This window comes from Peromyscus maniculatus, chromosome 12, assembly GCF_049852395.1.
Source record: "Peromyscus maniculatus bairdii isolate BWxNUB_F1_BW_parent chromosome 12, HU_Pman_BW_mat_3.1, whole genome shotgun sequence".
NCBI classification, from domain to species: Eukaryota; Metazoa; Chordata; class Mammalia; order Rodentia; family Cricetidae; genus Peromyscus; species Peromyscus maniculatus.
The window spans coordinates 83,644,194-83,668,378 of NC_134863.1; the positions used below are offsets into that span (position 1 = coordinate 83,644,194).

The 24,185-nt window shown below is 49.4% G+C and overlaps 1 protein-coding gene and 1 long non-coding RNA gene across 6 annotated transcripts in view; one reads left to right on the forward strand and one right to left on the reverse strand.

Annotated features, from left to right (window-relative positions):
• The window catches only part of Cldn14 (claudin 14), a 111,094-nt gene extending 105,472 nt beyond the window's left edge, over nucleotides 1-5,622 (reverse strand). For 3 of the 4 annotated variants that reach the window (XM_076549252.1, XM_076549248.1, XM_076549249.1), the window contains exon 1: nucleotides 5,385-5,621. The gene's annotated coding sequence lies outside the window, so the exon portion shown is untranslated. Of the gene's footprint in view, nucleotides 1-5,384 lie in introns of all 4 variants that reach the window. The other variant, XM_076549250.1, reaches the window with a different exon arrangement.
• Nucleotides 5,623-10,460: 4,838 nt separating this feature from the next.
• On the forward strand, nucleotides 10,461-23,310 carry LOC121821641 (uncharacterized). Of its 2 annotated transcripts, XR_013043617.1 has the most exons (4): nucleotides 10,461-10,892; nucleotides 20,720-20,799; nucleotides 22,441-22,552; nucleotides 22,832-23,310. It is a non-coding gene; the product is annotated as an uncharacterized LOC121821641 (long non-coding RNA). The 2 variants fall into 2 exon arrangements; XR_006062418.2 differs by lacking the exon at nucleotides 20,720-20,799.
• Nucleotides 23,311-24,185: the final 875 nt, after the last annotated feature.

Below are 24,185 nucleotides of genomic sequence, written 5' to 3' on the forward strand. Positions count from 1 at the left end.
CCATGTTCTGGACCATATTCCAGTCCCAGTAAACAGCAGAACTTGGCAGCTTCAGCCACGTGGTTCTGGCTTTAGATTTTAGGAGAGAAGAAACAAGCTATGGAATTTGCCTCTGAGACTAAGGAAAACTGCTGAGACCAGGCGTGTGTCAGGGGTGTCCGTGAATGGAGGCCTAGAGAGGCCATTGCATGAAGCTGTGGAGTTGAGCCTGGATTGCCTTGGAGACCCCAAGATCTTGGAGATGTTGAAGATGGTAGAGTTGTGGGAAATCTGCTGAGGAGAGCTGCTAACAGGGAGTGGAACCAGCCCCAGAGAAAGAAGTGTGCTGCAGTCAACAAAGCTGACGGGGGCTGGAGATCTGAAGAGCGTTTTGAAATCAGACATGGAGATGCAGATTTTAGAGTTTACCCAGCTGGTTTTTGGGGTTGCTTTGGTCCAGTATTTCCTCACTATGCTCCCTTTCCTACGTTTTGGAATGGTAATGTATATCCTGTGCTATTATATGTTGGAAGTATGTGATCTTTTTTTTTTAAATAGGGGATTACAGCTAAGAGATTACATGAATCTCAGAAGAGACTTTGAACTTTGGATTTTAAAACATTGTTGGGACTGTGATAGACTATGGGGACTTTTGAAGTTGGACTAAATGTATTTTGCATTACAATATTGTTTCAAGCATATAGAAGCCAGGTAGCGGAATGTGGTAGTTTGAATGCTAAAATCCCTTAATTTCATAGGGAGTGGCACTGTTAGGAGATGCGGGTATGGACTTGTTGGAGGAAGTGTGTCACTGTGGGGGCGGGCTTTAGGGTTTCCTATGCTTAGGATACCACCCAGTGTCTCAGTCAACTTCCTGTTGCCTGCAAGATATAGGACTGTCAGCTACTCCTCCAGCACCACGTCTGCCTGCATGCCGCCATGCTCCCTGCTATGATGATAATGGACTGAACCTCTGAAACTATAAGTGAGCCACCTCAATGAAATGTTTTTCTTATAAGAGTTACCATGGTCATGATGTCTCTTCACAGCAATAGAAACCCTAGCTAAGATAGGGCCTTACCCTCAGGGAAACTGAGGTTGAAATTGTTCTGTCCTGTGTGTTGGTCAGCAGATAGCTCAGCTGGGCATGGCTATTGTCAGCTTCCTTTCCCACCCTGCTCTTCCCACCCCAAAATGTAACTTTAGATCTGATCATTGCAGGGACCCTCCTCCTGAACCCTCCACCCCACGGGGGTTTCAGGGTCTCTAAGGACAGGATCTCATTTGTGAGCATGCCACCCCTGTGACTGAGCAGACAGCAGCTGCCAGGCCAGTGTCTTCTCTTCTGTTATCGGAGAGAACATTTTGTGACAGACTGTGGGTCGACTCCCCCACCCTGCACCCCCCACCCCCGCCTCCCAAAGACATTAAGCCTGAGTTTTAGTGAAAGTTCATTTGGGGAAGCTCTGTACAAATAAGAACAAACCTTTAGCTAAGAATTAGACTTGTGGTTCCAGAATCTTGTCTCTCCCATCTCAGCCTTAGCAGGGGTGCCCTCCGTTACTCCCACCTTCCCAGGGGGATGCTAGAGTATGGAGACTATGTCTCACATCAGGCCCATCAGCCTTCCAACTATCCTCATTATCAGGATCATTGTCCTATAAATCAGTGTGACACTTTTGCCCATTCCATTCCTGGAAACTGTGGCAGAGCCAGGACACTGTGTGAGAATCTGAGGCACAGGAAGGGCCCATGTGACACACATGCTTCTGTCGGAGCAGGGTGTACTTCCAATCTTTTTCAGATGACCCGACTCCTCAGTGCAGGACTGGTTTAAAGCACTTGGGGCTAGACTATAGTCTGGTGGATAAAGTACCCATCTATCATGCATGAAGCTGAGTTCAGTCCCCAACGCTGATTAAAACTGGGTGTGGTCCCAGCACTCAGGAGGCAGAGACAGGTAGATCTCTGTGAGTTCCAGGCCAGCCTGGTCTACAGAGCAAGTTCCAGGACAGCCAGGGCTACACAGAGAAAACTTGTCTTGAAAAACAAAACAAAAAAATAAATAAAATAATAATTAAAAAAAAAAAAAACGGGGATGGTAGTGCATGCCTATAATCCCAGCACATGGGAGGTGGAGGCAGAGGGGTTAATACAAGGCCATTCTTAGCTACAAAGCAAGTTCAAGACCAGCCAGCATTGCAAGGGAGCTATGAGCTAAAGAACATTTTTCACTTTGTAAGTTAATAGTGCTCAGATATTTTGTTGTAGTCACACAAAGCTGACTAATGCACTTGTATCCATCCAACATGATGCCAGGGATTTGTAACGTCACAGGGTTGGCTGACCAAACACAGGACTCTCAGTGAAGTCTCAACTTCAGGTGAATGGCAAATCGTAGTTAGCGTAAGCGGGTCCTATGTGACACTTCATCTGCTCATCGGGCAACTAGCAGCTGAGAGAGTCTGTGTTTCGTGGTGCTGGGCTCACATGTGTGAGTAATTTATGCTCCATGCTCATCTCCCTCTCCCCCAACCACCTCCCCCAAACCCCCCAGGTGGGGGGGGCACATAGGCTAAGTCCCATGAGTCAGTGGTTCTCACCTGAGGTGGCGTTGCCCCCGAGAGGAAGATTCCGAACAGAGACTTAGAGGATTTCTAGTGAGTCTACAACATAGTGGGTTTCTTTACAACATGTCATGTGTTGCTCATGTGCATTCTCAGTGTCCTGTCCTTCCTCCACGTCATCCATGTCCGTCTACGTTAAACTACGCAGCAGAAAAAGGACTGTGATACTTGGTTTTTTCTTTCTTCTACCATCCTGCCTTGTTTCTCCCTTCACACGCTCACGCTCACACTCACACTCACATACACTCACTCACACACACACACACAGCTTTTTAGGCCCTTCCTCCTCAGGGAAGGCACTTTTGCCTGTTTTTTTAAATTGTGGTGTAGTCGGGTGGTGGCTGGCTGGCGGCGGCGGCGGCGGCGGCGGCGGCGGCGGCGGCGGCACACGCCTTTAATCCCAACACTCGGGAGGCAGAGGCAGGCGGATCTCTGAGTGTGAGGCCAGCCTGGTCTACAGAGCGAGTTCCAGGACAGCTAGGGCTGTTACAAAGAGAAACCTGTAGCAGGAATCTTAAAAGTTCTTATTAATAAAATCAAACCCGAGCCAGGTATTGAGGTGAACACTGGAAGGTCAGAGAGCCAGAACAAGCCACAGCTAACCTCACCTCGCTGGATCCTCAGCTGGTCCTGTTTCCTCAGACTGGAAGCCTCTGAGTCCTCATCCAGAATGGCTCTCAGCTGAACTGCTGCTCGAAAGCCTGAGAGCTTAACCAGCCAAAATGCTTCTAGTTTCTGGTCCTCACACCTTATATACCTTTCTGCTTTCTGCCATCACCCCCTGGGATTAAAGGCTGGCTTTCTGGGATTAAAGGCGTGAGTCACCATGCCTGTCTGTATCCTTGAACACATGGATTTCTGCCTCTGGAATGCTAAAATTAAAGGCGAGTGCTACCACTGCCTATCCTGTATGTTTAATATTGTGGCTGTTCTGTCTCTGAGCCCAGATAAGTTTATTAGCATGCACAATATTTGGGGGAACACAATACCACAGAAACCCTGTCTCAAGAAACAAATAATAATAGTAATAGTAATAATACATATTGTGTGTGTATGTGTGTACACTGTATGAAAACACTAGAATACATGCAAAGACACCAGAGGAAGACTTTGGGTGACCTGCTCTATCGCTCTCCCCCTTATTCCATTGAGACAGGGTTTCCCCCTGGACCTGTAGCTAGCTTGGTAGCCAGAAAGCCACAGCGACCCTGTTTCCACCCCCACAGCACTGGGGTTACAGTCACGTGCACAGCCATGCCTAGTGTCAGACATGGGTTCTGGGGATTTGAACTCAGGACTCCATGCTTGTATAGCAAACACTGATCCTCCAAACCATCTCCCCAGCCCTGGAGAACGAACTTTTGATTGGCAGGCTGACCCTAGGGCTCTCCAACTGCCAGCAACTGGAGCTCTATCTGTGGCAGGATGAGCCAGAGCAGCAGCCAGCCAGCCACAGAGAATTTCCTTCTGCTCCAGGGTGCCCACACAGGTGGAGACGTGCTGATGAACGTCTGGGCTTGGAAACAAGCTCCCTGTGAATGCCATGTGAGTTTTGTGCTGGGAAGGAGTGTGAAGTGTCTGGGACTTGGTTTACTCGTGGGGAAAGATCAACTACCTCGTAGGCTTGTGGAGATTCTTGAGCTTAGGTGTTCGTCCCTTGGTAAGGTGGCTTGTTGCCATAAGCGACAACCTTTAACAACGACATCAGTCTCCGTGGGACAGAGACCTTGGAGTAGAGAGACATCACTAGCAAACCCCTCCAACCCCTCCTGCCCCTGGGTCCTTCCTGACCTCCCTGCTGATGACCTGCTTCTGGCCTGTTTTCTCCTCGCCTCCGCTCATGCCCAGCCAGCCTCGGGGGACACACAGCTGCACCAGAAGTCTGGGACACTTCCCCTCTTCCTCTGCCAATGGACCCCGATTGCATCTCCTCTACCTTTGCCTGTGGCCTCAGCTGCTGAGCAAAGGGCCAAGGATGGGGATAGGATGGGCCCAAGCCAGTCCATCTGTCTCCTGGAAATCTGGATTTTGAGAAGTAGGACTTTGGCCTAGTCAGGGTTTCTATGGCTTTGACGAAACACCACAACTAAAGAGCAAGTTGGGGAGGAAAGGGTTTCTTTGACTTACACTTCAGCATTGCTGTTCATCACTGAAGGAAGTCAGGACAGGAACTCAAACAGGGCAGGAACCTGGAGGCAGGAGCTGATGCAGAGGCCATGGGGGATGCTGCTTACTGACTTGCTTCCCATGCTTGCTCAGCCTGCTTTCCTCTAGAACCCAGGACCAGCAGCCCAGGGATGGCACCACCCACAATAGGCTGGGCCCTCTCAGATTGATCACTAAGTGAGAAAATGCCTCACAGCTGGTTCTCACTGAGGCCTTTCCTCAACTGAGGCTCCTTTCTCTGTGACGAGTCCAGCTTGTGTCAAGTTGACACACAAAGCCAGCCAGCACAACTGACCTGTCAACTTGACACACAAACACAACACTATTTAACCACAACCCTTCCTTTCTTATTCATCCTCAAGATTTCACATTAAAATCATATAAAAATGTAAAAGTTTCAACAGTCTTTACAAATTCAAACACCTTAAGATTCTAGTTTCTTTAAAATATCTAATCTCTCTAAAAATCCAAAGTCTCTTCTAAAAGTTTGAGTTTTTCAGCTGTGAGCTCCTTTAAAAATCAAAATTATATAACTTTTTCAAGAGGAAGAACCAGAGCACCGTCACAGTCTGAACCAAGCAAAACCTAACTCCAACAGTATAAATAACTCACCGTCCAATCATCTGGGATTCCCTCCGGATCTTCCGGGCTCCTCCGAAGGGCTTGGGTCGCTTCTCCAGCTCTGCCCTCTGCAGCACACACAGCTCGGCCTCTAGGTTCTAGCCGGCTCCTCTCCACTGCTGTTGTTGTTCTCAGTGGTCATCCCATGGCACTGGCATCTCCGAAATGCTGGGGTCTCTGCTGCAACTGGGCTGCACCTTCACCAGCAGCCTCTCATAGGCTCTCTTCATGGCGCCAGGCCTCAGCGTCTCCGCATGACCTCTTCAGTCCTGGACCTTCACTAATGGCCTCTCCTGGCCTCTCCCAGTGCCAAGCCTCAGCTGCTCTCCATAACTCCTTCATTCCTACAACACAAGTACCACTTGGGAGACTCTTACACATTACCAAGTCTGGCTGCCGGCACGAGGTACAACCTTGGCTGCCTCTGGAACACAGCTTCTCTGTCCTCTCAGGACACAAATCCCAGAAGATTTCACAAGTGATGCTTGCTCTTTCTCCTTCTCCTTCTCCTCCTCCTCCTTTTTTCCCCCTAAGACAGGGTTTCTCTGCATTACAGCCCTGGCTATCTTGGAACTCACAGAGATCTGCCTGTCTCTACCTCCCAAGTGCTGGGATTAAAGGCATGTGCCACCATTGCCCGGCTGATACTGCTCTTCTTAACCAATGCTAATTTCTTAGCTCCAGCTAACTAGCATCAAGTATCCCAACAAAGCAAAATTTCACTTTAGTAGTTCTGGTATTGTAGACAAATTTCTAAACAGTCTTATTAAATAAACACAGAGCCAAATACAGGGATAATAGTCGAGGAGATCAGAGAAATAGCGAAAAGCCACGGCTAGCCTCAGCTTACCACCTCGCCGTTGCTTCCTGAGAGAGAGCTTCTTCCTGTCTAACCTGTGCTTTTATTGTCTTCCTGTTCTGCCTTCTCATTGGCCCTAAGCCCAGCCACATGACTTCCTTACCATTGCCTGTCTATACAGACCTCCAGGTCTCTATGGTTGCTGCTGGGATTAAAGGCGTGTATCACCACGCTTGACTGTGTCCTTGACCACACCGAGACTCTGACTGCCCTGTGATCGGATTAAGGGCATGTGCTACCACCACCTGACTCCTGTTTTATGGCTCGTTATGACCTCTGATCTCCAGGCAAACTTTATTAATATACAAATAAAATATCACATTTCAGTACAAATAAAATATCACCACATGGTATCTTGCTAATCACAGCTGATTCTTCAGCCCCAGCTAACCAGAACCACAGAATCTTAATTCAAAGTAACAATTGGCCCCAATAAAGTTTCCCTCTAATACTTTACAAGCCAGGCCTCTATTGTCTTCACTGCTCTCAACATTCTTATCTTCCAAGCTTCTAAAGAATATTCCACTGAGCTCTCAACATTCAGTGGCTTTCCTAGCCCAAAGTTCTAAAGTGCTTCCACAATCCTCCCCAAAACATCATCAAGTCTGTCAGAGCAACATCCAACTACGTTGGTACCAACTTGTCTTAATTACAGTTTCTGATGCCGCAACAAAACACCATGACCATAAAGCAAGTTGGGAAGGAAAGGGTTTATTTGACTTACACTTCAGCATCACTGTTCATCACTGAAGGAAGTCAGGACAAGAACTCAAACAGGGCAGGATCCTGGAGGCAGGAGCTGATGCCGAGGCCATGGAGGGGTGCTGCTTACTGGCTTGCTCCCCATGGTTTGCTCAGCCTGCTTTCTTATGGAACCCAGGACCACCCGCCCAGGGATGGCACCACCCACCATGGGCTGGGCCCTCCCCCATCAATCACTAATTGAGAAAATGCCTTACAGCTGGGTCTCATGGAGGCATTTCCTCAACCGAGGCTCCTTCCTCGGATGACTCCAGGCAGTACAGACTTGAAGATGGAAAATGGTCTCATGTCCACCTCCTCCTCCCTTCCTGCCACCTCTCACCATTCCAGGTGCTCTCCCTGATCCCCTTTCACCACAAACGATTCCAGCCCTCCTCTGAGGGTGCTCCCCTTCTTGGTGAGGCATGGTCCTGTCCTCACTCCTGATGTAGTCCAGGCTCTGTTCTGGGGAACTGGCTGACTCTCCAGAGACAAAAGCCCCGTGACACTATGGAACCCAGCTTTCACATCCCTGCCTGTAGGACGTCGTCTTCACGTGGACCTAAAACTGTACTTTGAAGGAAGAGACCTCAACAAGGAAACCTTTTGCTCCCGGAAGGTATCTGTGATGGTTTCAATGAGAAATGTCCCCCATAGTTTCAGGCAACACTTGGTCCTCGGTGGCACTGTTTGGAGAAGTTTAAGAAGTGTGGTCTTGCTGTAAAAAGTATGTCACTGGGCGTGGGCTTTGGGAGAAAAAGCCTCCTCACATTTCCAGTTGGATGCTCGCGCTCTCTCTCTCTCTCTCTCTCTCTCTCTCTCTCTCTCTCTCTCTCTCTCTCTCTCTCTCTCTCTCTCGCTTGCATTTCAAGCTGTGACTCTCATCTTTCTGATCCTGCTGCTAGGCCCTCTCTGCCATTATTGACTCTAACTCTCTGGAAATATAAGTCAAAATGAGTCAGCTGCTTTGGTCATGGTGGTTTTTTTTTTTTTTTTTTTAACAACAGAGAAGTAATTAATACAGCCTTCCACAGTAAACATGACCGAGGCCCCATGCTCTAGGTGAACATGGACTCCCTTCCCAGACCGGAAGCTCTACCTGCATGGTTGTGGAGGAGATGGCTGGTCCCTGGTGGTGATGCTGAACAGGTATTAGATTGCACCTCCAGCAGAAGCCCCATTTCCAGGCCTTGCACCCATGCTAGCTCAGGCATCCCCAGAGGCCAGAGGAGGCACTGGCCTGGCTTCCATAACCCATACACAGAAGGGTCCCAAAGGAACAGAGGCAGCACCTTCCAGATACTTTCCCAACATCACACCTGGACAAGGGCTGCCTTCAAGCTTGCCTCCCAGCCCTCCAGGCTGCAGACCCCAGCTCTGGATCCCCAGAGTCATATTATCGCCTTCATTCACTTCTGCATCCCTCTGCTTCCACCCCATAATGCTAGAGTCTGTGTCTCTCCAGAAGAATCCAGCAGAAATGCCTGCGCTCAGGAAACAGAGGGCCTTTTGGCCTGTTATTCTGGTTATCTGCGTCAATTACCTTCTCTCGTTAGTGACTGGTCTTCCCACCTCTGTGCAGTGTGCACGTCTGAAGTGGCCTGGTTTACCTGGGATACATGGGGTGTGATGCCCAGGAGCCCCAGAAGCATGCAGGTCCTCCACGTGGTCTTTGTGGAGGGGTGTTTTGTTTACTGCTGTTAAAACACAGGGAGCTTGGGAGCGCTGTGAGAAGGACAGAGGCTGATGGAAACTCTGCTCGGGCCTGGACCTCTGAGGACTGGAATTCATAAACCCTTGATCCTGAGCTGAGACTGCAAACCAGAAACCGGGCCATGATTCCTTCCTTGACCCTTGAGGCCTGGTTCAACCTCCCATTTCTATTCTTCCCCAGTTGGATGCCCCGCTCTGTCCAGCTTGGCCACTATATTTGAAGAGGACAGAGGGACGTCGCTCTGTGCCACAGCTTTGCCAGCCCTCTGGATGTCCTGTGTCAACTGGTGCTCTCCCACCAGCAGGGCACAGCTCCACTCATCTCCAGGGGCTCCTCTCCCCCACCTCCTCCAGCACTTGGTTGGGTTTCCAGTTCACCTTCTGCCCTGGGATCTTGTCCTGGCTCCCTAGCCATACCGTGAACACTCTGGGGATGGGACTTCCTTCTTTGGCTTGGCTCTGCACAGGAAGTCACCCTACGCCCAGACAGGATCCACATGCACCCGATGGCTGGTAAGTTAATTAGACACCATTTACACCACTGGAATTCATATTCTGTTACTTATTTATTTATTTTTTTTTTATTTTTAGAAAAGGTCTGATTATGTAGCCCCTGGCTATTCTGGTGCTCTCTAGTAGCCCTAGCTAGTCTGGAATTCTCTATGTAGCCCTGGCTAGCCTGGAATTCTCTATATAGCCCTGGCTAGCCTGGAATTCTCTGTGTAGCCCTGGCTAGCCTGGAAACCTCTGTGTATCTCTGGCTAGCCTGGAAATCTCTGTGTAGTCCTGGCTAGCCTGGAAATCTCTGTGTAGTCCTGGCTAGCCTGGAAATCTTTGTGTAGCCCTGGCTAGCCTGGAATTCTCTAATGTAGACCTGGCTAGTCTGGAACCCTCTATGTAGACCTGGCCTTGAACTTGGAGGGCTATTGCTGCCTCTGCCTCCCGGGTGCTGGGGTTACAGATCTGCCACATGCTCACTAGCATTCCCTTTTGAAGCCAGGCTAGATGTCTACGCTCTCCTTCCCAGACCACCCACGTGACTCCTCATGCTGTTGAGACTGAAGCGCCCCCAAACCCCCAGACCCATGTAACAAGAAGCTTCCATGGTATGGAGTGCAACTGCCTGTGTCTGATCCCTTTCCCACACAGTCCTGGAAGGGGGCTTTGAAAATCAGATGCAGACAAAGCATTTGGGTTGGCGACCATGGCAGAAGGTTTCCAAACTAACCTTTCTCACTCTCTCTCTCTCTCTCTCTCTCTCTCTCTCTCTCTCTCTCTCTCTCTCTCTCTCTCTCTCTGCCTTTCTGCCACATTCAGCCAACATTTTAACACACAGGCATCCTGGCCACCTCTCTCCCTAATGGCAGCCTCTCTGCTCTAAAACGAAGCCGGTGAACTTGAACAAATGTCATAATGTCTATGTCATGACTTGCCCCAAAATACAAGGCTCTTAACCAGGAGTGATTTCACCCCAGGCAGCATTTGGCAACATATGGGAACATGCTAATTCCACCAGTGCTGAGGTAGGGAGGACTGTGCTGATGTAGTGAGGACAGTCCAAAGATGCCCACAGACATCCTCACAGATCAGCCCCCCACAAGAAAACATTCTCCAACCCCAAATGTCAGCGGCATCAGGGTTGAACTCTGTCCTGATACGCCTGTGCCAAGTACAACTGGTCTGGCTAGTTTGCGCCCGTGATTTGCTGTCTCCCCCGCCCCCACCCCCGACTCCTCAGCGCCAGGTAACTCTAATAGCACCCAAGGGAAATGGAAAACTGCAGGAGACTTCTCGGCGGGGAGCCAGAAGGTTCCCGGCTCCCACCCTGTGACTGCAAAGGGAAGTCAGGAGGTCTGTGCATTTCGGGAGCCAGCCTGCATGGAGGCCTCCCTTTGAAATCCCCAGCACTCCGTCAATCCTCGGTACAGGAAGGCCCTGGATGAAAGGCTGATGAGAGACGTGTAAAGGGAGCACTTTTGTTTCTAAGCTTATGGAGAAGGGTGGAGAATTTTTTAACGGAGCCAAACCACACACGCCTCTATTGGGGCGTGAAAAACACTCGGACGGGGAACAGCGCGCCTGCCTCCACTTGCCATGCGCGGCGCACACAAGGCCACAGGAGCGAAACGAGAAAGCGTATTTACTTAGTGGAAACTCTCAAATAATGGCCCTGCCTGCCCCAGCAGGTAAGACTTGCGGTTTAATTGCGTTTGGTCTTTTTTTTTTTCCAGCACAGGATATCTCTGTTTGACAGTGTTTGAACAGATGGTGTGCAGGCAGCAAGGTGCTCCCGTTGTTCCCAGCCTCAGCCCAGATCCCAGGGTCCCATTGTTGGCCACCGCATGTGTAGAATGTGCAGGGCTTAAAGATGTCACCTCTGCGCTGTTTATGTGTAACTGCTCTTCCACCGCTTAAAAAGCTTTAGATTTACTTACTTGACGTATAGGAGAGTTTGTTTGCATGGGTGTCTATGCAGCATTTGAGTACAGTGCCCTTGGAGGTCAGAAGAGGGTGTCGGATTCCCTGGAGCTGGAGTGACAGGCAGTTGGGAGCCGCCATGTGGGTGCTGGGAACCAAATCTGGATCCTCTGTCGGGGTAGCACATGCTCTAACCACCGGACTATCTCTCCAGCTCCATCCCACCACTTATTTTAACCTGCATCACCCAAGGCTTCTTTAAATCATCCAGAATGGCAGATTCGCTACGACCTTAAGCTGCAGAAAGGATGCACTAATTGAGCCACAGAACAAAATGTCAGAAGAGAATTCCAGAGTGTGTGGCGGACCCACATTGCTGAGGGTTCCTGTTCTTCTTGGGCATTCTTTACCAGTTAGCGGCTCACTCTTGAGAGCGACACCTGGTGGTCAGGAGCCGCTGCTGCAGCTTCAGAAAGGCTCGGTTGCACCTTACCTGGCCAAACATCTCTCTAGTCCAACACTAAGAGGGTTTTCATTTTTGTTTTTTATTTTGCTTTGTTTTGTTGTTTGTTTTGAACGTTCCAAGCAAATAAGAGCATGTTGGCCATCCAATGTCTGTCTTTGATTAGGGAAAGGACATATTTCCTAGAGGCCCCAGAATATTCCCTCTATACTCTTTGGACCCAAACTAGGTCATGTCGTTACAATCAGCCCAGCGGCTAGCAAAGGAGTCACTAATACCCTCTCAAGACTCTTCTCAAGAGGGTAGGAAAAAGTCTCCTCGAGGCTTGCCCAACCTTCGAATCCGAGGAACCAAAGCCCCTATTTGCAGAAATGCTCATGAGGTAAGTTAGTTTTCCAGTCACTCGGTTCTGACACCTGAGCTAAGTCTTCTGGGTTCTGTCTTGGACACATTAGTCACAAGCGGTAGTCTGGGTGCTGGTAACATAGCCTCTCTTAGAGCTCCCAAGCAGGACACAGAACTTCCAGTGTGAGCAGTGGCTCCAGAGCGCTAGAGCCTATGTCACGGGGCAGCTGACTGGCCAGAGGTACCCGGGATGTCTTCCTAGAGGAAGGGGCCATGAAGCAGAGGCCGCCACAGGGGCAGCACGAGCAGAGGTGAAGGCTTGAGGGAGAGGTAAGAGGAGCGATCCCCGGGGAAGGCTCAGCAGGAAGGGGGTCCTTGGCAGGAAGGGGGTCCTTGGCGGGAAGGGGTCCTTGGGAAGATCCATGCTAACCTGTGGTCAGCCTGCTCAGGTCTCTGGAACTTGGGAAACCCATTTGCCCTTTCGGTTGCAGAGACCATGGCTTTATCTTTAGACAGTGGAAAACTGCTGCAGGCTTATAGGTGACAGAGTAAGATGTGTGTTTTCAAAGTCATTCTGACCTAGGTGGGGATACAATAGCCACTTGCTACTGTGTGCCACTTTATGTCTTTTGGTCGTGGCCAAACAAGGTCACAGGCCTTGCCACCAACCATGGTTACAAAGTTGCCTTGCATTAAATAGTTCTCTTGGAATCCTGGTTACTTCTCCTGAGACGCTCCTATCAAAGAACAGTCCTAGCCCCTTCCAGTCCCTTGGGCTCACTGTCTTGTTATCTAATCACCCCTGTCACTCTTGCTGGGATGCCATTAGCCATGATAGGCAGCCAGTGGGACCACCCGATGCTGGACCTTCAGCCTGCAGAACCGTGAGTTAAATGATCTTTGCTTTCTATATTATCTGGCCTCAGGTACTTTGTGATGGCAATGATAAACATACAAGCATAACCCAAGTTCATGACTCACAAATCAGCAGCTGTAATAAAATGGTGGTGGTTTTGAGCCACAAAATGTCAGTGTGGTTTGTTAGGTAGCAACCACAGATGATAGATAGATAGATAGATAGATAGATAGATAGATAGATAGATAGATAGATAGATAGATAGATAGATAATTGGAACACTACAACCACAATGACTTGTTATTATTCACTTATTAGATTTTAGTTAATATGCAAGATAATGGGTTTCACTATGTCATTTTCAAGTCCACATTCACCTAACAATGTTACTTTAGTGTTTTTTTAAGAAGCCCTCTCCACATGAGCCATTTGCCATGAACTGCCCTTCCGGAAGTTGCAGGAAGACCCATAGGAGCTGTTTCTGTACGGTTTGGCCCTCCGGGAAAATTGTTGGGTTTGAAGAATCTGGCCTTAAGGAATGCCCGAGCTCTGTGTAGAGTAAACACAAACTGCCACAAAGTCAAAGCCAAACCAAATGCCCAATTAACCAGCAGGCTCTCCTTTTGAATAAAATTAATGCAGTTACCTAAATTCTTGGTTTGCCCATGCATACAGCAGAGGTGCCTTGGAGTGTGTGACCTCTGGAATAGACAGCAAGGGGGGACTCACTATGGGCTGTATGCTTCAAATGTCAGAGTGAAGGGAGGCCGTGGGTTGCTTTTAATCAGTATTTATGCAACATACCCCCAAAACTGTGACTTGCGGAGGAAAAAACGTCACCTTCTGTCTTTCAAACACCTTTTACTTGTTATTTCAATAGGAAATGATTCTTTCAGAATTAGCTACATCTGTCAGCCCAACATTCCTGGCTGCCACATAAGTAGCTCTTACAGTATCCCACCTCCTCAATAACTTTCTCTCTAGTTCACCTTCCCTGGATTTTATTTATATTTGACAATTCTCTGGGGTTTCCTGACAGGAAACGTTAGTGAGAGCTGGGATCACGTGGTTTAAACATTCAGCGCTACATAATTTTTCTTTATTAGTGTTTTGAAATCTGAAGACGGCAGTGGATCCACTCCACACCAAAGGCTGTGTCTGCTCTTTAGTGTTTCCAGACCCATCACTAACTGTAAGCCTTAAGGTACTGACTTAATTGCCTCCTTCGTCAGTATGAAGGGTGCTGTGAGCTGGGGAGATGGCTCAGGGGCTAAGTGCTTGGCAAGGACCTGGGTTCAATCCCCAGCGCCCACTTAAAACCCAGCCATAGTGACACACACCTAGACCCTCACCTCTGGGGAGGGAGCAGACAGGAGGGTCCCTAGGGCTTGCTGGCTGGCCAGTCTATCCAAAATAACAAGTTACAGATTAAGTGAGAGACAGTCTCAAAAAACAATGTGGAGAGGGATAAAGGAAGACATAGACATTAGCCCCTGGCTTCCACAGAGTCCTGCACAGACAGACAGACAGACAGACAGACACACACACACACACACACACACACACACACACACCAGACACACACACAGACACGTGTAAGTGTGTATACACACACACACATAAGTTTGTATAAGCATGCACACGTCCATACATGCATGCCTGTTCTGGGGCTGGGGATCCACTATAGTAGAGCATTTGCCCAGCACTGGGCCCTGAGTTCCAACCCGGGACACCAAAGTGCATCTTTGTCACACTGGCCTGGGCTCCAGACGACGTTCTTTGCAAGTCTCCATGGATGCGCTCCTTCTCACAGGCACTGTAATTGGTCAGGGCGAAACTTCCCACTCCCATTACTGGTCATAAGCCCTGATCAGGGGCTGGCATTCCAGCGGTGTGCCTTGGCTGGTACACAAACCTTACCCCTTTCTTCAGTCTGCATTGTGACTGACACACGGCGTCCCCTCCACCTCTGATCTCCGGAGCTCCGTGAGGCTGTCATTCAACAGTGCAGAACCGGATGAGTCTGGCTATCTGTCATTGGAGTTCACCATGAGGCAGGCAAAAGGTTTCCTGACTAGCCTGGAAGCATATTAGAGGAGGCCACCGTCTGGTGGAAGGGGGTCCAATGCAGGGAAGGCTTTATTCTCAAGAGAAGGGGTTTTTACCACGTTGGACTCATCATCCCGCACAGCTGTACCCCTGGGGCTCCCTTATTAGCAAGCTGGCTTTGTGGTTTTCTTCCTTTCTGTGTGCAGGCAGGCACATGTGTTGGGGTCTGGAAGACAGCCTTGGGCGTTTTCCCTCGGGCATCGCCCACCATTTTCTTTACTGGAGGCTGGGTTCCTTGCTGTCCTGGAGCTGACGGAGCAGGCAAGGCTGGCTGGCCAGTGAGCTCCAGGGACCTGGCCGTCTCTGCTCTCTCAGTGCTGGGGTTGTAAGTGTGTGGGGCTGTACTCAGCTTTAGACGAACAAACAAAGATTCATTTTTAATTATGTATATGTGTCTCTGTGTGGGTATGTGCTTGTGAGTACAGGTGCCCACAGAGGTCAAAAGAGGGCATCAGATGCCCTGAGCTAGAGCTGCAGGAAGTTGTGACCCACCTAATCTAGGTACCAGGGCCTGAGCTCAACTCCTCTACAAGAGCAGTGCATGCTCATAACCACTGAGTCACCTCTCCCTTACACGTGAGTTCTGGGGGTCAAATGGGGCCTTGTGCTCGCAAGGAAAGCCCTTGACCAGCAGCAGAGCCTTCTCCCAGGCTGCAGCTTTGGAGTTCTCCATATACCAGCAGATATTGATGGAAATCAGAGAGATAGAAACAGCTCTCTGGAAGCACAGAAAGCCAGAGCTGGGTGAGACATGTGCATCTTACCCTGGCTCTAAAACACACACACACACACACACACACACACACACACACACACACACACACACACACGCAAGTCTCGAAAACACAGTGTTCCTAGGCTCTCTGTTAAACACCCGTGGCAGCCCAGATCCTTCCCAGCAGACTTACTGTGATACTTTCCAGATTTGGCTTTAAGATGTGTATTATTTATTATGGTCTGCCATGTTCCAGGAAGAGTTGGAGGCAGCTAGCTTAAATATACAACCATGAAAAGCCGATTCAACTTCTTTCTTGGTTAAAGATGCCCTGCTATAAATAGAAAACATTGAAATCCTTATTATACAGCGACTTATTCATGAAGATTACCCCCTTTTTTTTTTACAACAAACAGACGTTTCTAATAAATGAATACAGTTAAGTATATGTCCAAAATTTTTCTTTTGACCTTAAAATCATAGCCAATACGTAGTGTTTTCATTTTTGCCTAATCACAAGGAAATCTGATGTCATCCTGTAAATTACACAGAAGAATTTTTTGACATGGGCAAAGCTAAATAGTCCTGATGATTTAGATAAACTCCGCCGTCCTCATGCTTGCGTGGCATGGAGAGTCTCCCGCTCAGACCCGTCCTGGGATGCCTCCGTCCGTAACTCTATTCCTCTCATTTCCTTCAACATCGAAGCACATTACTTTCCAATTTTTCCCTTCTGTGGGTCACCTGAAATCCCACATTCCTGTGATTTATTGAAACATTCAAATGCCAATCCCTTATTTGTGTTTTTATAAAAAACTCTCTTGACTCTCTGCCAAGCAGAGAGGAATTTACTCATTCTCTGGTGGGGTCAGGTTTTGGTGGGACCTTCTGATAGTATGTGGCCTAGAGTGCTGACTGAGTCATTACCTGGTGAGCTAGTCTACCTCCTCAAGTGACTCTCCTCCATGCACGGACCAGAGAACTTGGGAGAAGAGCATCCCACTGCCCAGCTGGGATGCTGCCCAGTCCATCTTCTCCCTCCTCTGGTTGCAGGTATACGTGGTAAGGCCCTTGGCCAGCTGGTCAGTGAGGAGGATGGTGTCGATCCCAACCTTTGCTACTCCAAGCATGTCCCTGACATTGACTTTTCTTAAGAAAGAGGGTCATCCTGTGCCTGCCGGAGCCTAGAGCACTCTGTACCCACAGGGCCCTGGGACACCCTGGGTGAGGCTTCTGGTGGGAGGAGACGCAGTGAGACCAGACCTTGTGTGTTGGGAGAATCTGTCACCCTTTGCAGCCGCCTGTTTGATAGAATATGCCCAGGCCAGATTTCCTGTTGACTTAGTTCCTGTCTCGGCAAAGCCAAACAGCGTGTTTGGGGAAGAATGCCACACCAGGGACTGCAAAGAAGGCCCTGACCCTCAGGCACTTGGCTGCCTGGTGCTGAGGGCAAAACGGGCATTCAAACTATTCCCACTCTGTGAGGGCATGTGAGCCTGCACTGGACATGGCTGAGGAAGAAGACGTGTGGATGTTAGGCTTCTCCAGGCTGCTCCAGATAAGGGAAGAAACCTCCAGGCCTTGCTCCCCAAAATAGGATGGCTTTGACTTTCTTATTGATGGCTTTGCTTATATAGTAAGAAGGCAAATATATAATAACCATAGGATATCATGAAGTAGGACAGCATGCCATCAACTCTCTAACAATAGTGCCCTTGTGTCAAGCTCCTGGGCCAGCTCAGCACACATCTCCCTGTGGAGAAGTCGACTCAGTTCACATCTGCTGCTGTAACAAAACACCCTAAACCTGAGTAATTTGTAAGCAGCATCCATTCACTTCTCTGGAGTATTTCTGGAGGCATAGAAGTTCAGGAGTAAGGTACTAAGAGTCAGCGCCCCGGAGCCTGTTCCCTACAGGTGGCGTCTTCTGTCTGCTTCACGACAGAGAAGATGACAGCTCCCTTGGGACTCAAGGTCACCATTCCTGTGTGTACCTCATCATCTCCCAAAGAGAGAGATGATCTCTCTTAACACCGCTGCTTTGTGGACTTGGTTACGACATTTGGATCTGGAGGGGACACAAGCACTCATTCTGCCACCCCCAAGCTCACATCTGCTTCTCTGCACATCTATTCCGTTGCAATAGTTCTCAGAATCCTGATGCACTTGGCCTCAACTCCAAAGTGCAAATTTCAGAACCTGCCCTAAAAAAATGCCCCATCTGATATGAATGAGACTTGCCTTGGTCTTTTTTTCTGCTTCTGTAACAAAATATTACAGGTTCAATATTTATAAAGAAAACAAATTTATTTAAGAAATTTTTTATTTTACATACCAACCGCAGATCCCCCTCGCATCCCTCCTCCCGTTCCCCCCAGCCCGCCCCCCACTCCCCTATCCTCTCCTCCAAAAGGGTAAGGGCTCCCATGGGGAGTCAGCAGAGCCTGGTACATTCAGTCAAGGCAGGACCAAGTGCCACCCCTCACTCCCCTACCTCCCAACCCCTTACCCCCACCCACCCCCGCCTCAAGGCTGAGCAAGGAGTCTGACCATAGGTAATAGGCTCCAGAAAGCCAGCTCATGCACCAGGGATTGATCCTGATCCCACTGCCAGGGGCCCCTCAAGCAGACCAAGCTGCACAACTGTCTCCCGTATGCAGAGTGCCTAGTCCAGTCCCATGCAGATTCCACAGCTGTTGGTCTAAAGTTCATGAGTTCATACAAGCTTGGGTCAGTCGTCTCTGTAGACTTCCTCATCATGGTCTTGACGCCCCCATCCCCTGCTCATATAATCTCTCTTCCCTTCTTTGACTGGACTCCCGGAGCTCAGCCTGGTGCTTGGCTGTGGATCTCGGCATCTGCTTCCATCAGTTACTGACTGGATAAAGACTCTGTGATGACAGGGTATTCACCGATCTGATTACTGGAGTAGGCCAGCTCAGGCACCCTCTCCACTATTGCCAGTAGTCTAATCTGGGGTTGTCTCTGTGGATTCCTGGGAATTTTCCTAGCACCAGGTTTCTCCCTAACCCCATAATGTCTCCCTCTATCAAGGTATCTCTTTTTTTTTGTTTTGTTTTGTTTTGTTTTGTTTTTCGACACAGGGTTTCTCTGCGTAGCTTTGCGCCTTTCCTGGAGCTCACTTGGTAGCCCAGGCTGGCCTCGAACTCACAGCGATCCGCCTGGCTCTGCCTCCCGAGTGCTGGGATTAAAGGCGTGCGCCACCACCGCCCGGCCAAGGTATCTCTTTCATTGCTCTCCCACTCTGTTCCTCCCCCAGGCCGACCATCCGGTTCCCTCATGGAAAACAAATTTATAACACCTCTACTAATGTTTTATAAACTCCCAAATGAAGGTTCTGGCATTTCTTGTGGGGCTTCTTGCTGTGTCATAACATGGCGGGCATCACTGCTGGAGGGGGAGAAGAGGATGGGAAGAGGGATGAGGAGAGGGCGAGGGGGAGGGAGAGAGAGGCATGAGATCAGAAGGAGACCTAATCCATCCTTTCCGTCAGGACCTTCCCATGATAACTAACTCATTTCTGTGACCACGAGGACGGTAGAGCCCTGCTGGCCTCACTCCTTCTTAAAGTCCCACTTCTTTAATACTGTCATGATGGCAATCCAGTTCAACGCAGCTTCTGCCAGGGACATCCCATTAACAACATAACCCTTCATATATGACCCTATAATAAAATCAAATAACATGCTCCCAAACACAGTATCAAGAGGAAGAGGGGAGACTGACAGCCAGCCTGAGTAGCAAGAGGGCTCTGGGTCAGACTGAGCATTAGAAAAAAAATGAAATGAATGAAATTGATTGAACAGAGAAAGAGCAGGGAGAAGAAGCCAGAAGAGGTAGGCCGGGTGATTCAGCTCCTGTTTGTCCCCTGTGAGCTCCTGGGACAGGATCTCTGCTGCTAGATACACTGAGAGGGACTCAGCGTGGACAGTTCACAGCTCTGCAGTGGCACTCAGCATGGACAGCTCACAGCTCTGCAGTGGCACTCAGCGTGGACAGCTCACAGCTCTGCAGTGGCACTCAGAGTGTGGACAGCTCACAGCTCTGCAGTGGCACTCAGCGTGGACAGCTCACAGGTAGGTGGTGGCACTCAGAACGTGGACAGTTCACAGCTCTGCGGTGGCACTCAGAGTGTGGACAGCTCACAACTCTGCAGTGGCACTCAGAACGTGGACAGCTCACAGCTCTGCAGTGGCACTCAGCGTGGACAGCTCACAGCTAGGTGGTGGCACTCAGCGTGGACAGCTCACAGCTCTGCAGTGGCACTCAGAGAGTGGACAGCTCACAGCTCTGCAGTGGCACTCAGAGAATGGACAGTTCATAGGTAGGCAGTGGCACTCAGCGTGGACAGCTCACAGCTCTGCAGTGGCACTCAGAGCGTGGACAGCTCACAGCTCTGCAGTGGCACTCAGAGAATGGACAGTTCATAGGTAGGCAGTGGCACTCAGCGTGGACAGCTCACAGCTCTGCAGTGGCACTCACCGTGGACAGCTCACAGCTAGGCAGTGGCACTCAGAACGTGGAAAGCTCACAGCTCTGCAGTGGCACTCAGAGCGTGGACAGCTCACAGCTCTGCAGTGGCACTCAGAGAATGGACAGTTCATAGGTAGGCAGTGGCACTCAGCGTGGACAGCTCACAGCTCTGCAGTGGCATTCACCGTGGACAGCTCACAGCTAGGCAGTGGCACTCAGAACGTGGAAAGCTCACAGCTCTGCAGTGGCACTCAGAGCGTGGACAGCTCACAGCTAGGCAGTGGCACTCAGAGCTTTTAGTCTGTGCCTCGATACAGCCAGCTCCCTAAACACTTTTCCTTGTTTTGTCCCAAGATCCAGTGACTCAACACTGGAATCACTCTAATATCAATGGTAAAACCATGCAAGCATGAACAGGAGGCCAGGAATCCCAGATTTCACTCAAAGCAGCAAAATCGAGTTCTGTGGCACAAAGGACCTTTAGTCTCCCAGATGGGACCATCTGAGTTATATATTATTTCAAACGAGTAGTTGTTTGTTATCAGATGTACAGACACGTGAATGTATGAAGGCTTAAAATGCCTCTTGAGTCCTCCCTGCTCTGTTCTTACAGGTGCAAGCATGTCCAACCCGATGCCCAGGATAACTATGGATGAGGCCCAACGTGGAACTCTGAACATACATACTTAAAACGTGAGGTCTCTCTGTGTGATTTGTATTGTGTAGCTTGATTGTGCAGATCTCAAGCACAGACTGTAGATGACAACGTCATGTTGTGATACCTAAAGGTTTGGCTGCATGGCAGATGATTCCGAATCATTAGAAAGGCAATAACTTGCCCTCCAGGCTTATGGTAGCCTGAAGATGGCCTCCATGGAGGCACCCTCCAAGCAGCTCATCCTCATCTCCAATATCATGATGGCAGAAACAAGCTTCAGGAGTTCACACACTCCATTCCTGAAGTGCTTCATCATCACAGACTTACACGCAGGCTAAACACTGTTTTATAGATCTAGGACACGGGATCTCTGTGTTGCTCAGGCTGGCCTGGGATTCCTGAACTCAAGTGTCCTTTTGTCTCTGTTTCCTGAGTAGCTGGGTCATAGCTGCAGATGGGCTTGAAGAGAAGTTTGCAAAAGACCAGTGTCACCATGCATGCTGTTCTGGGTTGGTCTTACTGAGGGTGAATGTCCCACCTTAGTCACAGTTCATGCTTACCTGTCCTGCCCCTGACATTGAAGGACATCCCACACCCAAGAATCCTTATAGCTTCCACGCTGGCTTCCACCATCTTCATCCTGAAGAGTTCCAGACACCACAGTACGATGGGACCCAAAAGCACAGTCCAATGTCTACTGGAACCTATCTCTAAATGAGTTCTTTCCTGGGAGTCCTCTCAGGCCTCCAGACCACCAGACTCTGGGCTCAAGCAGCTATGCATTTCAGAGATAGCCCAAACCTTCCACACACACACACACACACACACACACACACACACACACACACACACACACACACACACTTGTAGGGAGTAAAAATCCTCTGCTCTGGGTATTTGATGAAGAAAGTCAAGGAAACTGTCATGGGCAGGAGGCTGCCAAAGATGGGAAGAGCAGATAGAACCATTCAGGGCAGGAGCAGAGGTATTTCAGAACGTTGAGACGTCCGAACAGGAAGGCTCTGAGCTGGTGGATCTGTCAGCGTGACCCAAGCAGCAGACAGCCCCACGTCCTCAGTGGCCACAAGGGCAAATGTGTGCTGAGGGGCTCCTGCCATGTTTCTCACGTCTTCCCATACAGAATCCAAACTAACAAAGCAACATGTCCTGGAAGACAGCGAGAGAGCGCACTCCCATAATGTTCCTCGGTAGAACTTCAGCATGCCCACGGTTTCCGTCCCACATGCTCATGTGAGGTGCAGTCTGCTTCACAGCCAAGCAGGTCAATGGGGCAGGCGTGTATCATTCTTTAACAGGGAATTAGGGGTATGTATAGTCACGATACCAACCCTAGTGCCTACAGGTAGGGCGCCCCAACGTTGTGATATACCTGGGGAAATTGAACAGAGCGTGGTGCCGTGGCTTGCCTGAGGGCCACATGAAGTAGCAGAAGAAGTGTCTGCACCATATTCCTATCAGTCTTGGTTCTCGGTCCTGATCCTGAGCTCCCCAAGATACCTGCCAATGTACCTTCTGAAATGTCTTCCCAGGTGCTAACAGCTGGGTGGGCAGGGCACTTTTATACACGTCAGCGATTTGATGATGCTGCTGGAGTGTGAAGACTCTCCAACTCAGGGAAGAAGACTCAATGTCTCCCCCCTCCTTTTTTTTTTCAGTCTAAACACCAAAGACCCTGCTGGAGGGGCAGCTCCTGGGACCCTCAGGAACACGCTTTGGGAAACAGCAGCGTCGCGTCACCAGTCAAATGGACTCTAATTGGCCCTGGAGGTATGAAACTCGAGTTTGATGTTGCTGTGAGGAATGTTTTAAAATAACACAGGCTGCCTATAAATTCTTCCCAGCTTAGACAGGGACACAGCTTTCCCTTTTAGGACAGTCACATGACTGTGTAGGACCATCATTAATTTTGACTATTTTTTCCACTTTTATTTCTTTTCAATTTTAGCCAAAAATGCAATAAATGTCTTGGAACAGATCTTCTTTAAAGCCATTGGTGGATGAATCATGGGTATCTGGAAAATGTTTGGTTTTTTTCTTTCTTTCTAGTGCAATGGTCTTTTTCTTTTTAATAAGAAACAACAAATACTACAGCTCCTGCCTCAACAATAAAAATGTCTTACAAAGCAAAAGCCTGCGCCTCAATGTGTCACGGCTGCATGTCCCTTCACTCCAGCGCATCAGAAGGAGCCTAGGATGGCCTCTGGATCTGTCCTGGAAAAGACTTCAGTAATCAGACCGTCTCAGGCCACTGGGGTATTTTTTTCCACAATGATTCCTTTTATTTGTAACATATGCGAAATTAAAATAAACTTTATATGACTTTTTTATTTCCACAAGCCCTTTAAAAAGTGAGACCCCAGTCAAATGGCTCAAAATAAAACTGAACTACACTCCAGTCTCCCTTTATCAGAATTCTCTGACCAGATGGAAGGGAGATTTAAAAAAAAACAAAACTGGGTCCGGGAAGGCTGTTCCCTCCCGTCTCCTGGGTAGGTGGCTCTACACACCTAAGAACCAGGTTGAGAAGAGGCCAAGGGACATTTACCCAGTCTCCCAGAGCCTCAGCCCTACCGTGGTGCCCCTCGGGTCACAGAGGAGGCCCCGTGGGCAGAATCTGTGACAGGAAGGGAGAGCAGATAGAGTTCTGCAGAGCTTCTCTTTGTGTGTGAGCAAAATGGATTTCTGGGCTAGGATGTACTGAGGTAGAGCATCTGACTAGAATGAGCCAGGTGTTGACATCCTCTTCCGGCAGGGGGAAATACAGGAGGGAGGGAGGGAGGGAGGGGGGAGGGACGGAGGGAGGGAGGGAGGGAGGGAGGGAGGGAGGGAGGGAGGGAGGGAGGGAGGGAGAAAGACATAAGAGAGAGCAGGAGGGAAGGATAGGGGATGCAGCTCGGTTGTGGTGGAGCGCTTGCCTAGAGTGTATGAAGCCCTGGGTTTAATCCCTAATACTTTATAATCCAGATGTGGTGGTAAACACCTGTAACACCAGGACTCAGAGAGGCAGGAAGGTCAGAAGTTCAAGGTTGTCCTTAGCTACATAACAAGTTTAAGTCCAGCCTGGGCTACATGAGACCCTGCTTCAGAGAGGGAAGTAGGGTAGCTCTAGTGCCCACCTCTTGGACAGGGAGAAATAGTGTAACTCTTCTGTTCTGTCAAGTAGTTTGGGTCTGCCATCTTCTTCCCAAGTGTTCTGAGGGTTGTGCATCCTGCAGACCCCAGTGGTTCTGGCGTGAAGGCTCCTGGCCCCTTCAGTGGCTGTCGGGAATAAAGACTGCTTCTACTCCAGAACTTGGGGCATGTAGGGGACAGATGACATCAGAACCTCGCTGGGGATGGAAGATCTTGTCTCCTTCCTTGCTTTGATGTATCTCTGTATCCCCAAACTACTGTGGACCGA